This window comes from Monodelphis domestica, chromosome 2 (genome assembly GCF_027887165.1).
Source record: "Monodelphis domestica isolate mMonDom1 chromosome 2, mMonDom1.pri, whole genome shotgun sequence".
Taxonomy (NCBI): domain Eukaryota; kingdom Metazoa; phylum Chordata; class Mammalia; order Didelphimorphia; family Didelphidae; genus Monodelphis; species Monodelphis domestica.
In genome coordinates, this window is record NC_077228.1 from 167,663,755 (window position 1) to 167,682,115 (window position 18,361).

General features: G+C 44.4%; 1 protein-coding gene across 5 annotated transcripts in view; it reads right to left on the minus strand.

The window, feature by feature from the left end:
• Positions 1 to 18,361, minus strand: part of KIRREL1 (kirre like nephrin family adhesion molecule 1) — a 156,962-nt gene that overhangs the window by 40,194 nt on the left and 98,407 nt on the right. The gene's annotated exons all lie outside the window — the stretch shown is intronic.

Genomic DNA, 18,361 nt, shown 5'->3' on the forward strand with positions numbered 1-18,361 from the left:
GCAAACCCACAGAGAGAAAGAAACCCAGAAAGGGATGGTGAGATGGAGACATCGTCGGAGAGCTGCAGGCAACTGTTTGCATGGTTATAAGGGAGTTCGTCTTTGTTCACATCGGAGCTCATTGTAGATGAAGATATGTGAAATAGATTTTTTTTCCCATTCCTGAAGTCTACAGCTCAATTCCAAAAGCCTTCTGCCTTGGCTTCTGACCAGGTCCTGGAGGATGTCCCATTTCCTTCATTGAAGTGGGAGTTGTTGAGGTGGACAGACCAGGGTCTTGTGGGTACCAGGGATGAGTTCAAAGCCAGGGTTAGAAGGAAAAGTAGGACTGATTTTGGGGAGTGATTAGGATTAGGAACAGGAGACTGCTTGGGACATTTCTAGTGAGGGGGGGATGGGGAAGGAGGAAGTGTGAGAAGCCCCTTCCTTCCATCCTATCCTTAACGCATCCCTCTCCTCCATCGTTTCACCCAAACTTCATCCCTTAGCTCAGACCCCGTCTCTCATTACTCCACTCTCCTAAGCAGCTACCTCAATGTGGGAGACCGCAGGGATACATTTTTCCTTAGAATCTAAGGTTTACCAACTACAATCACTCATGGAGGCAGTTAGTACAAGTGCCTCCATTTTCCAGATGAGGAAACTCGGATTTCCTGGTTCAAGGTCACCCAGCTAAGAAGCCTTGAAGCCAGGGCTTGAACCCCGGTCCTTCCACAACAGTGACTATCCTGCCTTTTCCTGAGAGCACATCCATTTCCCCTTTCTTCTCCCTCTCCTGGCTCTCCTAACTCTCTGCCTCTCCTTCACCCTTCTTCATTCCCTTCGCCCTGAATAATGGAATCCCAGACTTGTAAGAGCCTGCCTGCCTGTCATAGTTATCCATTTGTCTCCAGACGTAACAGATGAAGAAACTGAGGTACTTGCCCAAGGTCACACAGCTAGTAAGTGTCTGAGGCTGGATTTAGACTTGGTTCTTTCTGATTTGATCCACTAAGCCCTCTGATGCTGCTGCCTGACCATACCTCAACAACATCCCTAGCCTCTTCTTGCATACCTTTAGTGATGGAGACCTCATTATCTACTCTTTTTTTCCCCTTCATATGAACCCAATTTTGCCCTAGTTCTGATTCCTGGGACCCAAACAAGTCCCTCTCTTTTTAAAAAACCTTTACCTTCCATTTAGAATCAATACTGTATATTGGTTCTAAGGCAGAAGAGCAGTAAGGACTAGGCAATGGTAGGCAATGGGAGTTAAGTGACTTGCCCAGGGTCACAGAGCTAGGAAGAGTCTGAGGCCATATTTGAACCCAGGACCACTTGTCCATAGGCCTGGCTCTCATCCACTGAGCCACCCAGCTGCCCTCTCATCTCTTTTTGATATATCCCACCTCTTCCCTTCAGCCCCCTTTGGGAACCATCAAGGAGAATGTAGGGAAAGAATTTGTTATTCATGGTTACATCATGGCCTGCCCATGTAGACATATTTCTGAACATGTGTACACCCAGGCATGTTTGTCTTACACACGGTCACGTACCCTCCTCTCTTGTCCCATCCCCGCTAGAGCATCGACCTCAGAGTCTGCCCAAGCAGCCCTGGCACAGCCCTGGACCTGTCTGAGGGGAGCCGGAGGACCTGGGTTTCAGCTCCTTCCTACCTGCTGGACCCACTCCTGGACCCAGGATGCGAGGGAAGAGTGGGGTCCATTTCTGTCTGGAAGCCAGCTGGGGCCGAGGGAAGAAGGGAACGGAGGTGAGGAGGGGGAGGCCAGAACCCTGTCTCCCCGGATTTATCAAACGGGACTGTAATGAACCCCCTGGGCCCCAGCTCCATTCCCTGCGCTCTCTGCTCCCGATTACACCGACCGTTCAAAGGGAAGCCTTTGATTCGCGCCGACAGCTTTCAGATGGAACTAAATCTCTCCACGCTCCACTCTCCTTCAGCCGCCGCCGCTCCCTCCCCTCCCTCTCCCCTCTCCCCTCTCGCATCCCGCTGCCTCCTCCCCCTTCCACTACCCCCTCCAAGCCATTCCTTTCCTGATCTATGAAAAATACAACAGCCAGAGAGGCCCCCTCACGCTGGATTCTCTTACGGAGAAAAGAGGGTTTCAATTCTCCGGGCTGGGCCAGTGGAGTGGAAAGAAAAGAAGAGAGAGAGAGAGATTTACACTTTTGATAGAGAGGGAGAGGAAGCTCAGGAAGGAGGGGGAAGGAGGTGCCATGGGGAAGCAGCAGCCTGAGGAAAGAGAGAGCCCTGAGGGAGAGCCATGGGGAAAGGCAAGGATGGAGGGCATTCAGGGATGAGTGGGGAGGGATGGAGGGATGGGAGAGGGGCAGGGTGGGAAACAGAGGGAGGGGAGGGGCTGTTACAGAGGACAGACAGACAGACAGCCACGGAGGAGGGCCAGGGACTAAGTCCAAAGGAAGGAAAATCAAGAACCAAATGGAACCCGGGTCAGACGTCTCTTCCCTGGACATGGATCTTCTCTCCACCATCAGGAAGAGCTCCAATGCTTAGCATGGTGTCTGCCCAGAGTATAAACTCCTGGAGAGTAGGAATGCTTCACTCATTTGTCTTTGTGAATCTAATGCTTAGCACAATGCCTGACACATGTTGTTGTTCATTCATTTAGTCATGCCCCACTCTTTGTGACCCTGTTAGGGGTTTTCTTGGCAGAGATACTGCCTCTCTAGCTCATTGGACAGATGAGGAAACTGAGGCCAACAGGGGGAAGGGGCTTGCCCAGAGTCACCCAGCTAGCAAGTGTCTAGGGTTGGATTTGAACTCAGATCTTCTTGACTCCCTAGGCCTGGTGCTCTACCCCATGGGCCACCTCACTGGCACACAAAAAAGCTTAATAAATACTTGATGATGGATTGACTATTCTATACAATAATCTCAGGCTGGGATATACTGGGCACCCAGAATAATACATGCTGTGGGCTATCTGATATTTTCTCCTCATCTTCTTCCCTCCTTTTCTAGTCTAGGTCTGATAGTAAAGCTATAATTATAGAAGAAACAGGAAGGAAGCTGCTAAAAAATAGAGCTTGAAGAGACCTAAGAGATCATCTAGAACAGCCCTCTCATTTCACAGAGAAACTGAGGCAGGAAATGATTTATCAGAGGTCACACAGAAAGAAAATACTAGCACGAGGATCCCAAATCAGATTCTCTAATTCCAAATTCAGCGTTGTGAGTCAGGCAAGCAGTCTGATCTTGGCCATGTCATTCCCTCCATTTTAGAGTTATTCTGTCAGGTGGAGGGGGATGGACCAGATGTCCTCTGAGGGCCCTTTCAGCCCTGATACTACAATACTTAAATTCTCATGGTAACTCCTATAACTACAATTTAGAGCAACATTCTCTCTGCTGGGCTTCCAGGCTCTGCCATAGCTCCCATGTCTCCTATTCAACAGAATGCATTTGGTGCTTAGCATAGTGCCTGGCACATAGTAGGTATTTAATAAATGCTTTTTTCCTTATTTTCAATATAAAAAGAAAAAAATTACCTTTGTGGAGTTTCTATTTTATAGGAAAATGGGGAGATGGGGAGAGAGGCAACATATACAGAAATGAACTTAATATAAGACAATTTGAGGAAGACGTGGTTTCACTTAGGAGATGGAACCTGAAATGAGCCTCCAAGGAACTTAAGGGTTCTAAGAGAGCAGAGTAAGGAGGAAGTGCATTCAGGCCAGCTCATGCAAAGGAAGCTGCCATGTGGCACAGTGGATAGAGTACTGGACCTGGGGTCAGGAAGACTCATTTTCCTGAGTTCAAATCCAGCCTCAGATACTTCTTAGCTGTGTGATCCTGGGAAAGTTTCTTAACCTCTGTTTACCTTAATCCACTGGAAAAGGAAATGGCAAACCATTCTAGTATCTTTGACAAGAAAATCTCATGGAGAGTCCACAGGATTGTGAAAACGAGTCAGACATCATTGAATGACTGAACAACACAAGTGTAATGGCAACTGGGTGGTACAGTGGATACAATGCCAGGTTTGGAGTCAGGAAGATCTGAATTCATATCTGGTCTCAAATACTTCCTAGCTATGTGACCTGTGGGCCTCAGTTCCTCATCTGAAAAATGGGCTGGAGAAGGAAATGACAAACCACTCCAGTATCTTTGCCAAGAAAACCCCAAATGGGATCAGGAAGTGTACGATACAGTGAAACAACTGAACAACAACAATGTAAAGAAAAGGAAGCAGAGGAAACATGTCCAAAAGGAGATTTTTATTCAAATCTTCCTTCTGCTTTTAACTCACCAAGCCTTCCCCATCTTCCCTTAATTCCAGTGTCCTCCCTCTGCTATTTCCTGTAGATATTTGTAAATATTTGTTTCCATATTATCTCCCCACTTTCCCACTTAGTTTGTAAGCTCTCTGAGGGCAGCTAGTCTTTTCTTGCTTTTTGTTTCCCCAACACTTAGCACAGTGCCCGGTACATAGTAGTTGCTTAATAAATATTTACTGATTAACCATTTCTTTTCTCTCATGCTCAGTTTCTTAATTTGTAAAATTAAATTCTGAGATTTAAGTCCTCAATTCAACAAACATTTATATTTTAGACACTGTTCTGGGAAATAGAAATAAAAAGGCAGAGAGAAAAAAAAAGAAACCCCAAACTGATTTCTATCGTCAAGGAGCTTACATACTTTGCAGGGAGGAAGAGGAAGAATACAAAATGAAAAGAGCACTGACTCTGGAATGAGAAGATCTGGGTTCAAATTTCATCTCTGATGCTTACTATCGTAGGTAAGTCATTTAGCCTCCCAAGGCCTCAGTTTCCTCAACTACATAACCTCTTAGGGCCCTTTTAGCTTTAAAAATATGATTCTGTAAAAAGAATCAAATACCTATAATTATTTGAAGATCAAGAGGAACCCAACAACTACAGGGGGTCCAGAAAGGCTTCCCATGAGCTAGGCCTTGAAGGGTGCCAGAAATTCTATGAGTTAGAAGAATTTTTTTTAATAGGAATGAGGGGCAATTTGTGAAAGGCATGGAGATAGGAGGTTGACTGCACAAATCTAAAAAACAATCAGAAGTTTAACCAAAATAATTTGATGACTAAAAGGGTAAAAATATTAAATACTCCTATAAATGTTGCTTGGGTCCAGATTGTGAAAGAGTTTCAATGTTGAGCTGAGAGTCTGTAATTCAGCCTACAGGTAACAGGGAACCATTGATAGGTCTTGAGGGGACTGATTAGGAAGATTGTTTTTTTCCTAGTTTCCTAGAGGATGGATCAAAAAATAGAGGATTCTGGATGCTTGGAGTCCATTTTTGAGGCTTATGTAATAGTTCAAGCTAGAAGTGATGAGGACCTTTGCTAGGGTGGTAGCCATATGGGTTGCATAAAAGGGGCCAGATTCAAAATCTGTTATGAGGTAGGCCCAAGATTCCATAAAAGAGCCTGACTTGAAAGCCTGCATTTGTACCTGGGGGTCCTGATTGCCCAGGCTAATGCCTTCGTTCTGTCCTTTTCCTACTTGATCTCAGATGGCTTGGCCTCCCCCTTTCCCTTCCACTTGGTCCCTATCACCTCGGTGGCCGCTCTGTGAAGAGGGAGGGATGGGCAGCTGCAGGGGGTGTCTTTCCATAGACCAGATGGGATTTTATAACTGGCCAAAATCTGGAAGAGCTTCTGTCCATCTGGGCAGAATGCCACTATGGCCTGCTGGCTGGTTAGTCACTGGGAGTGGTAGGAGTGGAACCCACAAAAGGGGGTGAAAAAAATGGGAGACATTCACTAATTGTTTGCTATGCCTCAGCAGACACCCCCATGCATACCTCCCACTCCCTAGAGTTCTCAGTTGGCTATTCCCTCAGTTTTTTGGGGGGTGACGTATCAATGGAGATGAGTATAGCTTGTCTCTGCTAACCAAACTGTCTAGGCTCCATAGATGTCTTCCAATTGATTAATTAAATGTGCATAGATCAGCCACTCTGTAGAGTCCTGTGTCAGGAGGTGAGAGAAAGAGAAGTATAAGAAATGAGAAGGAAAGAGTTACTTCCCTTCTGTAACAGAGATTCTGCTTCCCTCTTGCTTTCCAGAAAAAAGAGGACTGAGCTTCCCAGGAATGGTCCTTCGCAAGTCCTGCCATTCACTGCCTAGGAGCCAGAGCAGGGTCATTTTCCCTTTGTTGGTCCTGGGTTACCTGTCAGTCTATGTCCACCTGGTCTCAAAATGCTTTGAGATCTATCAGAGAAAGGGCCAGGAAGAGCAAAGTTTTGCAGCTGATTTTCTTTTTTTCAGACCTCAAACTCCCTCTGCCCTGCCAACCCGGAGGCACCGGGAGCCAGGACCAAACTGACAACTATATGCAAATGTATCCTGGCAGGGGATTCTGGGAATGTTTTATGGGAAGGACAATGGCTTAGTGAGCTGCAGGTTTGGCTGTAACAGGTATGACAAGCAGAGATGGGGTGGGGTGGGGGGTCAGGTGGTGTGGATGGTTCAGCAGAAAAATTAAATTTCACTCTGGCTTATATGGGGAAGGGAAGGGAGGGGAATGAAGTGGGGAGGCAGGTGACAGCCAAGGGACAAAATCAGAAAAGAGACAGAGAGGTAAGTGTGTGTGTGTGAAAGAAACCAGAAAAAGAAAGAGAGAGAGAGAGAGAGAGAGAGAGAGAGAGAGAGAGAGAGAGAGAGAGAGAGAGGATGGGAGAAACAGGGCAGGAAAAAAAAGGACAAAAGCAGAGAAGGAATAAGGAAAGAGAGGCTGGGAGACAAAGAAAATGACAGAAGGAATGAGAAGAGAGAGACCCAAGCAGAGAGACAGAACAATAGGCAGATCCAGAGAGGCAGACAAAAAAAAGAGAGAGAGAACAGAGCGTCTAAGACAGAGACACAGACAGAAGAACTAAGACAAAGACAAAAACTAGACAGTGAGAGAAAGCCAGGTGGAGGGAGTGCCAGGGAGATTCAGAATATAAAGACAGAAATGGTTGAGAATAAGACAAGAGTGAAATAAATGAAGAGAGAGATGGAAGAAATATGGGGGGGGGGGGTGACACTATATAGAAATGGGATGAAGTGAGGGAGAGAGGGAATGAGAGGAAGAAAAAGAACAAGTGAGACCATGAGAAATGGCCAGGTAGGACAGAGAGGGAAAGAGAAGAGGGGGGGGGGGCAGTAATGGAAGGGGAGAAGTCAGGAGAAGGGGGTAGTGGAGAGAATGAGAATGAAATGAAAAGTAAGGAGACATAGATAATAAGTGGGAGAGGAGAATGGATTTTTTTTTTTAAAGAGGACCGGAAAGAGCCAGTGGAGAGAGGAAAATGGAAATGAAGACAGGATGGACAGAGGGAACAGGAGGAAGGAAGGCTGGAGGGAGGGGAGGAAGGGGACAGGGTGGTGCAAAAGGCAGTAAAGGTCAGGGGGAGGGATCTTGGGAAAGAATACCAATCTCTGGTCTCATCTGAAAGTCTAGAGCATTTAGACTGATGAAAAGGAAATAAATTCTTGGGAAATGGAAGAAATTTCTGTCAGGATTAGCCAGAAGGGCAGCAGGGGAACTGGAAAGATTTTTATTGACTGAGAGACTGAGGAAACAATTTAAAGCAACCCTCCCCCCAGGTCATTTCTGGGACCTTGCTATTGCACAGTCCTGAGAATCACAGTATGACTCCCTCCCTAGCCTCTGACATCTTACACACACACACACACACACACACACACACACACACACACACACACACACACACACACACAAAATGACAGAATATTTGTCCTTATGTCTCTATGATTTGTTTCTAACCTCTTGGCTTTGTGGTATTCACTATGTCAATCAAAGAACAGAACCCTGAAAAATGTGCTCTTTTACATCTAGGCCTCAGTTTCCTCATCTGAAAAATGAGAAATGTAGATTTGATGAAATATTAAGGTCCTATCTAGCTTTAAATCCATGATGATGAGCAAACAGGTGGTGCGGTGGGAAGTGAGCTACATGGGGTGTCAGAATGACCAGAGTTCAAATCCAGTCTCAGACACTAGCAGTATAAGTTGCAAGTTGCTTCACATTTATCTGCCTCAGAGTCCTCATTTGTAAAAAGGCAATGATAACATCTACCTCCCAGGGTTATTGTGAACATCAAATGAAATAATATTTTCTTTTCTTTTTTTTAATATAAACCCTTACCTTCTGCTTTAGGATTAATACTATGTATTGGTTCCAAGGCAGAAGAGCAGTAAGGGCTAGGCAATGGGGGTTAAGTGACTTGCCCAGGGTCACACAGTTAGGAAGTGTCTGAGGCCAGATTTGAATCTAGGACCTCCCATCTCTAGGCCTGGCTCACAGCCACCCAGCTGCCCCCTGAAATAATATTTTCAAAGTGCTTTGCAAACTGTAAATCACTATATAAATGCTAGTTGTTATTATCCTATAATCTCTGGCCAAGAATACTGTATGTCCTCAGGATTCAGCATGCTGTCCTTGGCTGCACCAAGCTTCTATGTCCATACCATTTCCTATTAAAATATACATATTACACAGAATACTATATGGGGGTGTATGTATTTCTTTCTAATATATATATATAAAGCCTGGCATAAGTGGGTTCAAATCCTGCTGCTAGCATATGATTGTTATGCCACTGGACAAATCACTTGACCCACTAGTGCTCTAGATAACTCTTTAAGACTCTAGTTCAGAGGTGTTAACCTGCATTGTTGGAGGAAGTTTCTTTCCTAGGAGTTTCCTATACCAGTGAAATCACAGGTCTTGTCTCTATCCTTGTCATAATCATTAGATTGTAACCTCTTTGAGGAGAGGAACTCAGTTTTGCCTCTTTTTTCATTCCCCACATTTACCTCAGTACCTGGCACATAGTAGGTGCTTAATAAATGATTATTGAACCAAATTATTCTCTTTCTAAATTTCTAACCCCTCCTTCAATGTCCAATGAAAATAGCAGTGAAGCCCTTGCTAATCCTCTTAATGCAATATTGAACTTCTGTCTTTGATCCAATGTAGCACTTATATTTTGGGGTGAGAATTATTTAATATTTTATGTGATGGTATAAACCTCATGAAGGCAGGGCTGAACTTGGTGGCTTTCTCTGTCATCCTTTGTCCATTATCTATAAACAACGATGTCCCCTTGTTGAGGTAGTTAATAAACTATAGAGTAGTGTATGTAGGTAAGACCAGGCAATAAAAATAATGGCTGATAGCTAGATAGTGCTTTAAGTTTTACAACCCTGTGAGGCATTATTATTCCCACTTTATAGAAGAAGAACCTGAGGCTAAGAGAGGGTAAATAACTTGCTTATTGCCTGGAGGTGTCATGGGTAAGAGTTGAAAACAAGTCTCTCCTCAATTTAAGTATGGTACTCTTCCATTGGGCTCCTGGGAAGCTGATTGGTTGAGGCTTGATGCTGATTATAAAACTTGTGTGAAATCTGATTTCGATGGGGGGACATGGTGGAGGAGAGAACCCTGTTCCCACCAGAGTTCAGACAGGTGGTAATGACAGCATGCACTAAGGTGGAAATAGAGAAGAAAAGATGAATGGGATACTATGGGATGAATGGGATAATGATACTATGGAGAGAGAAATTACAGGAAATGATAAGAATGAGGAGAGAAGGAAAAGACCAAGATAACACCAAGGTTTCAAACCTAGGTGCTGGCCCTGCCAGAAAGAGTGAAGTCAGAAGGAAGGGCAGGTTTAAGAGGAAAGGTGAGAAAGGTGAGTTCAGTTTTGCCTATGCTGAGTTGGTAGAGTGGTTGGGCTAGAGATGTGGGTCTGGAGCTCAGGAGAATGTTCTGCACTGGGTGCTATTTGTGAAGCCATGGGAATGAATGAGCTGGCCAAGAGAAAGAATATAGAAAGAAAAAACAAAGAGGGCCAAAAGGAGGACACCCAAGTGACAGAGAAGAAGAACCACCAAAGACGACAAAGAAAAAACAGTTAAGAGCGGGAGGAAGAGGAGCAGATGACTGGGATGTTTCTGAAGCCAAGGAAGGAGAGTATTGAGAGGGAGGTGGTATTTAACAGTGTTGGGAGCTTCAGAGGCTCAGATGATTGAGAGCTGATTTGGTGAAGATCACTGGTGACCTTTCGGAAAGCAGATTGTCCTCTCAACCAGGCATTCTCTCCACAGTACAGGTCAAAGGTACTTGAATTCGAACCTCACTGCCTCCGATTGCTCATGGCATAGTGGAAACAATATCAGATTTAGAAACCAGAAGCTCAACTCAAACTCTAGTGCTGACATTTACTGCTTAGCTGACTTTGGGAGAGTCAAAATTTCTCTAGATCTCAGTTTCCTCATTTGTAAAAGGAGGAAGAATTAAGTTGGTTGCCAAGGTCACTTTCAACTCTAAACACTATATTCTTATTTTCATGGCAATGGAAAAAAAAATGCCTCTTGAATGAGGAAGGTGGATGTCTTTTAGTTCTGAAAACCTCTCTTCGGTTCACTTGATTATTCTTAATTATCATTATGAATGTAACTTTCTAATATCCAGTGATAGCCGATATGCCACCTCTAATGGCATGGAATCATTAGTCTTAAGAATAAGTAAGGACATAGTTTTAAGCCAAGAGGAAACATTGCCTCCCAGGTCTCAGGCCCACTCCCTAAGGATCTCAGAGCTATAAAAGGTCCATGGATGATAAATATATCAATCCACATCATCCTATTTATAATACATTATATATGTATATATCCTATTATCCTACATATTATAATATCCTATTATCCTATAGCCCCCAAATTAAAAGGCACAGAAGGAAGAGCTCCTCTTTTACTCATAAAGTGAGAAGACTCAAGCCAACAAAGAAACCATGACTAAGATCTTCTGACTTTCAGTCCAGTCTTCAGTTTCACATAACAGGCAAATTGGAAGAGAGTTTAGAGATTATTTAATCAAATACCAGGGTAGCTAAGTGGCACTGGGGATAGGGTACCCAGTCTGGAATCAGGAAGACTCATCTTCATAAGTTCAAATCCAGTCTCAGACACTTACTAGCTGTGTCACCCAGGGCAAGTCACTTTACCCAGTTTGCCTCAGTTTCTTCATCTGTCAGATGAACTGGAGTAGGAAATAGAAGTATCTTTGCCAAGAAAAACCTCAAATGAGGTCATGAAGAGTTGAACATGACTGAAAAACAATAGTCAAAAATGTTCATTTTGCCCAGAGAATGGAAGTGATATACCCCAAGTCATAGAGCAGGTTAGTAGAAGTATTGAGATTAGCATCCAGGTCTTCTGTTCCATTGCAATGTTCTCTCTTCTATCTCAGACTGCCTCCGTTTTTAACATTGTTGAAGCATATCATCTTTTTTTTTTAATTGTTCTTCTCTCAGCCACTTAAACCCTATTAAATCTGATCAGTTAGTAGCATTTCAGGGAAGTTAAGCTTGAGTGGGTAGTTGTAAGGTTTATAGAGGAGACTTCCTAACAAAACTATCTGCCTACAGTCCTCAGAAAATATTATGGTATATGTTTAAAACAAACTCACATAAAACAAAAGACCTGGGTAAAACTTGGCCACATTATTTTTTAAAAAAATTTTGTTTAAGTTCACTGGGATGTTAGTGCTCTCCAGTGGTCTTAACCTAAACATTAAAATATAAATTGAGGGCATTGGATTTCACAATTAAATCCTGTTCATCTCTTCTCTTACTTCAAATAACTAGATTGTAAGCTCCTGGAGGGCAGGGAACATGTCTTATTCCTCTTTGAATGCCCTCGGCACAATGCATGTTTATTGATACATGAAACGAAAACTCTATATCTGGTGGGCAATCTTTTTCCTCTTTAATTTTCAGAACTGGGTAGAAGAGGGAGGGAGAGAGAGATTTAGGGGAAGGACAAAGTTTTTATCCTCAGGGAAACCCCAGTTTAATAGAGAACACCAAGTCCTTACTCTCAAGGAGGCTTCGGTATGATGGAGGAGATAGGACACCCCCTCTTCAACATCCCAGGAAATAGAGAGGGGTAGAGCTGGAAGCAAAGCTGATGTAGGTGCTGGGGGTGGGGTGGGAAAGTTTAGGGAAAGCAAGGCAGAAGCTACAAATCTGAGAGGGCTTCCTGAAGGAGGAGTGTGGAACACAGTTGAGATGGTTTAGAGAAAAAGAGGTCTCTTAGGTATGCCTGTGTTTAGATATGAACAGACACATAGTAGTAAATGTGTTGGTACATGTGTCCATGATGCATGTACGTTGGTAGTGCCTGGGTATAACGGGAGTGTGGACTGGAAGGTGGAGGGAAGGGGGTGTGGGTAGAAAATGGAGCACATTTTTGCCAATAACCAGGACATCAAGGTATTTCTAATTAATCTCCATTAAAAAAGATTTCCCGAGAAGGCAGCTCTGGGAGCCCTGAAATGGGGTCCGCTGGATCAATCCTGCTTAAAGGAAAGAGCTCGAGCATGCTCCCAGATCGATCCATCTAACTCGGTTCATTCTGTGTGTGCAAAGGGCAAGGAATGTTAATTTGCTGCAGTGAGCAGAGGGAACCTGGAGATAGAGATTCCATAATTAACAGCTGGAGGCCTAGGGTGGCAATATGGTGCTGGGAAATATTCTTCCATCCAGCAAAGGGATATGGGTGGGCGAGGCTTCGGGGGTTTCTGTAGCTGGGAGACTCTGGTCAGGATGGGAGTGTTGGGCCCTGGACTCAGGTCCCTCGGGTTCCTTGTCTTCTCTGTCCTTGCTCCTCTCTGCTGGGCCTACCTAGCTTGTAGCAGAAATGCTGCTGGTCTAGCACGAGGGCATTCAAATCCTTCACCTGCCTTCTCTGTTCAGAAGCGGTCCAGAAGAAGGTGGAGATGACCATCGGCTGTAAAGTACCCAAGGCAGGTAGGACAGGAACTCTTCTCTTTCCAGGCTTTGCCCAGGCTACAACTCCTATATCTCAAAGCATTTGAGTCCTAATTTCCATGAGGTTCAACAAAGCACAAAGGCCACCTAAAATGGACCACTTAGCATCCCCTGATCCCTTTTACTCCCCAACAAACTAACTAACTACCTGGTAGCTAGATGGAAGAGTAGGGAGAGGATTGGACCTGGAATCAGGAAGAGGTCAAATGTGGCCTCAGACACTTAATAGCTATGTGACCCTGGGCAAGGGCCTTAACTTCCATCTGCCTCAGTTGCTTCTCATATAAAATGATGATAATAAAAGCTTCTCAAAATGGTGATCATAAAAGCACCCACCTACCATGACTGTAGTGAGGATCAGATGAGATAATATTTGTAAAGTACTTAGCACAGAGTAGGTCTTTTTAAAAAGTTTATTTACTTAATTAATTTAGAATAGTTTTTTTTTTATTAGTTTAACAGTTTAATTTGATTATAAAATCCAGTTCTTTTATTCACTTGTACAATAGAGCATTACTATAAAAGAAGAATAGAAAAAAAAGAATATTAGAAAGAGAGTAAGTTGTCCCTGGAACATTCCTATCGGAATTACAATGAACAACTAGAATAGTTTTCCATGAATCCTGTTCTTTCCCTCTCCTCCTCTCACCCCCCTCCCAGTAGCCAATAAGCAATTCGACTGGGTTTTACAGCACATAGTAGATCTTAATAAAGGCTTGTTTCCTTTCCCCATTCTAGGAAGCTTCCTTGGACCGATGGAAAGAGAAGTTTGTATTTTCCCTACTTTGGCCATAGAAAGGGGGCAAATAGGTTGTTCAGTGGATAGAGCACTGAGCCTGGAGTCAGGAAGATCCATTTTCCTGAGTTCAAATCCAGCCTCAGACGATTATTACCTATTTGATTCTGGGCAAGTCACTTCACTCTATTGACCTCAGTTTCCTCATCTGTCAAATGAGCCAGAGAAGGAAATGGCCAACCACTTCAATATCTTTGCCAAGAAAATCCCAAATGGGGTCACCAAGAGTCGGATGTGACTGAAAAGGACAATAATAAGAAGTCGATAGAAAGAGCTGGAAGGGACCTTAGATATCATCATTTGTTTTTGTTTTTTTTCCCCCATTATATAAATAGGAGAAACTGAGGCTCAGAGAGGTACTGACTTGCCCAAGGTCTCAGTTACCCATTCACAACAGCCATTGCATTCCTATGAACACCCTCACTCTAGATAATTCGGCTGATCTGTGGAGGACCATCGTTTCCTGTCTGTCTTTCCCATTTGATTGTCTGCCAATAGGTCAGGCACATATTGTACTGCACTCACCTTTCACAGGGAAGTCCCGAAGGTTTTCCAATGACATCAGTGATAATCATCATAGCTTGCATTTCTATATAGCACTTTAAGGTTTGCAAAGCCTTTCCATACATTATCTCATTTAATTCTAACCACAATCCAGGGAGATAGCTGCAATTCCTAGGACTATTTTAGAGATAAGGAACTGAGTCCGATAGAGGTTAAATGACTTGCCTAGGGTCACCCAGCAAGTATCTAAGTCACAAATGGAACTGAGGTCTTCCTGACCACCAGTCCTGCACTCTATCCACTGAACCACCTGAAAGAAAAGAATCCAGGCATCTGGTTGCCATTTACACTCTCAGATCATCCATCTATCCCTTCCCAGAACCTCCTCCCTTCGGTATCTCAGATTTTCCCCTCCCTTTTTCTTTCTAATCCCCCTGCAATGGCCCCTTGGGAAAGGGGGTGGGGGCGAGGAGCAACCCTGGATTCCTCACTGCCCCCCTCTCCCCACCCCGCCCCTTCAATCCCAGCTACCGGTCCATCTACGGTTTCTGCAATAACCTAATGATTTCTCATTTGGCTGCTCGGGCCTCGATGCTGAGAGGCTCCCCTTGATTGCTTGTGACACCAATCTCACAACAAATTTAGCACCTCGTTTCCCGGACGATCCAATATTCCCCCTCGATTATCTCCCGGCGAGGGGGACAGGGCGCCGTGCATCCCAACGAGCGGAAAATGCCTTCCCTGGACGTCAGAGTCCATCAAGCTCACTGTCCTTGGACAGAGGGCCTGGGGGGTGGGAGTGGGAACGGGCAGGGGAGGGGGAGCCGCCGGAGGGCCTGGGAGGTGGGCAGGGGAGCAGCGGGCTGGGAGAAGGAGCCGGGGTGGGAGAAATAAAGCTGGGGGTGGGCTGGAGAAGGAGACTCAGCTGTGGCTGCAAATCCATCCCTCCATCTAGCTGCTAGATAAGCAAACCATGTCCAGAGGGGCAAAGGGACAGGGGTAAAGCTCAGGGTGCCCATTCCTGGTGGCAGGACAAAGTTGTCCCCCACCCCCAGCCCCTCACCTGCTCTCCCGAAAGTGGACTTCTTCCCCTCCCCTCCCCCTTCTTCACTACTGCTCTCCTGGGTCTGCCTCTTCTCCAAAAGTTCTGTTTCTGTGATTGCAAGGAAAGGCTCATTTCTTTGCTCTCAGTCAGGTTGCTGGGAGGAGTTAGAATCTTGGGAGAAATCTAGCTTAGCTGACTGATGAAAGAAGATGAAAAGAAATCTCTCTGGTTTGGGAGAGGTGATGAAGTGATGGGGGATGGGGGAGGAGAACTCGGTCTGAAGCAAGAGGCGAGAGAGCCAGGAGAGAGGGAACCCGAGGAGGGTCAGGAAGAAAGGTATGAACAAAAGGGGATGAGAAACTTTCCTAAAGATGGCTGGGAAAACCACTGGCTCCTATGGTGTATGTGTTGCTGGGGGTGTGTGCAGGAATGAGAGGAGCAGGGTGCAAGTGAGTGTGAGTGTGTGTGTGTGTGTGTGTGTGTGTGTGTGTGTGTGTGTGTGTGTATGTGTGTGTGTGTGTTCTTAAGTGTATATGGCAGGCGAGGCAGTAAATCTGAGGGACTATTTAATGGATACAGTACCCAGCCCGAAATTAGAAAGACTCATTTTCCTGAGTTCAAATCTGGCCTCAGACACTTATTAGTTGTGTGACTCTGGGCAAGTCATTTAATTCTGCTTACCTTTGTGTCCTCATCTGTCAAATGGGCTGGAGAAGGAAATGGCAAATCACTTCAGTGTCTTTGCCAAGGAAACCCCAAGTGGGGCCACAAAGAGTCCAACACGACCGAATGACAATAACATATGGCAGGCACTGTGTATACACTCTGAGTATACATAGAAAGTCAACAAGAGCTCAATAAGAAGGCAGAAATGACCAAAATAGTCAAATATGGTAGGTGTGGACTCCAGGATAAGGAAGTGAGGAGGGGGGCTTCTAGGAAGAGAAATGTGGTTAAGGGTCCTAAGGAAAAGGGTTTCTCTCCTTTGACCAAAAATCTCCCAGTGAGGAGGAAAAAAGGAAATAATTGAAAGGGAAGGAAGGAAAGGGGTGGCTCCTAGAATTCTCTAAAGCTGGAATTTACTTTAGAAGTCGTCTAGTTCAACAATTCTACAATGGATGGCAAAAGGGAAGAAAAGCAGGGGACCTAACTGATGATAAGAGTTTTCAAGGAAGGAAGTGAATGATAGTTGGCATTAACAGGATTTCAGAGACCAGCAAAAAAGAATCAGGCGCTGGTGGCATTGGGGATAAAAGCTAAAAAAAATAATAATAATTCTTTTTAAAAAGTGTGATTTATGTGGAGATGAGATAGCAACCTCTCCAGTTTTACATCCCAGCTCAACTCCTAAAGCTATAACCCTTCACAGTAAACCAAACACTAACTGCAACTGAATTCAGGCAAATCACAACTTCTGTCCACATCAATTTCTTCATCTATAAAATGGGGATACAGCACTTACCTCATAAGGTTGGTGGAAATCTTACATGAGATAATGCATGCTAAATGCTTTGTAAACCTGAAAGTGACATATGCATGTCCATTTTTGTTATTGTTACTATTATCCCATCATAATCTAATAGAGGCAGCTAGGTGGGTCAGTGTATCGGGGACTGGACCTGCACTCAGGAAGACCTGAATTCAAACCCTACCTCAGACAATCTCTTACTAGTAGTGTGATCCTGTACGTGACTTCACCCTTGTCTGACTCAATTTTCTCATCTGTAAAATAAGAATAATTAACAGCATTGCCCTCCCAAGGTGGTTGTGAGGATCAAATGAACTATCTATAAAATGCTTAGCTTGGTGCCAACTGTTGTTCAGTTGTGTCTGACTCTTGGTGAGCCCTCTTGGGGTTCTCTTGGCAAAGATACTAGAGTGGTTTGCCATTTCCTTCTCCAGCTCATCTGACAGATGAGGAAACTGAGGCAAACTGGGGGAAATATCTCACATAGGGACACACAGCTAGTAAGTGTCTGAGGCTAGATTTCAACTCCAGACTTTTCTGATTTCAGGCTTGGTGCTCTCATCATCTATGGCAAGCTTTACTTTAGAGATTTTGACAGGGGGGGACAAGTGTCAGTCAAAGTCTACTATGGGGCAGCCAGGTGACCCAGTGGATATAGAGTCTGGGCAAGTCACTTAACCCCAGTTACATAGCCCTTACTGCTCTTCTGCCTTGGAATTTATAGTAAGTATAGATTCCAAGACAGAAGACAAAGCATTTTAGGGGGCAGCTGGGTGGCTCAGTGGATGGAGAGCCAGGCCTAGAGATGAGAGCTCCTGGGGTTCAAATCTAACCTCAGATACTTCCCAGCTGTGAGACCCTGGGCAAGTCACTTGACCCCCATTGCCTAGTCCTTACCTCTCTTCTGCCTTGGAGCCAATACACAGTATTGATTCTAAGACAGAAGGTAGGAGTTAAAAAAAAAGGAATTAAAAAAAATCCCTCTTATATGCTAATCACAGTGCTAAGAGCTGGACAAGAAAAAGAGAGAAAATAAGCCTTTTGGGGTCAGCACAGAGTCTCTGGGTGGATGGGAAGTTATGGGGTAAAAATTACACGTAAATGTGAAACCCAGTGAAATTGTGTGACGGGGGGAGACGAGGGAAAGAACATGAATCTTGTAACCATGGAAAAATATTCTAAATTAATTAATTAAATACCCCCCCAAATAAATAAATAAATGAAATTACACATAAAATACAAACTCCTCCATTTGGCCAAGAAATCCCCAAATGGGATTACATCTTATGGACACGACTGAGCACCCCTAACAACTAGCCTAGCACATTGTAGGTGAATCTCTTGTTGATTGATTTAATAGCCCAAATACTACTAAATGTACCTAGGAAGTATAGGGAATAGAGAGCCAGTCCTGGAGAGAAGGACCAGGGTTCAACTGTGGCCTCAGACACTCCCCCCCTGCATGTCCCATTTGCCTAGTCCTTCCTGTTCTTCTCCCTTAGAATCCATACTAGCTTTTATTTTAACTACTGAACTCCAACCTTGACTTCTCCAGATTCCAGGTTATGATTCAAATCATTCATTCAATAAACATTTACAGTGGAGAGAATTAGTGAGAAATGTAGTCTAGTGGGGTAGATAGGAAACCCAGGGTTCAAATCATGCCTTAGGCATTTACCCGCTGTGTGTTCTTGGGTAAGAAAGTT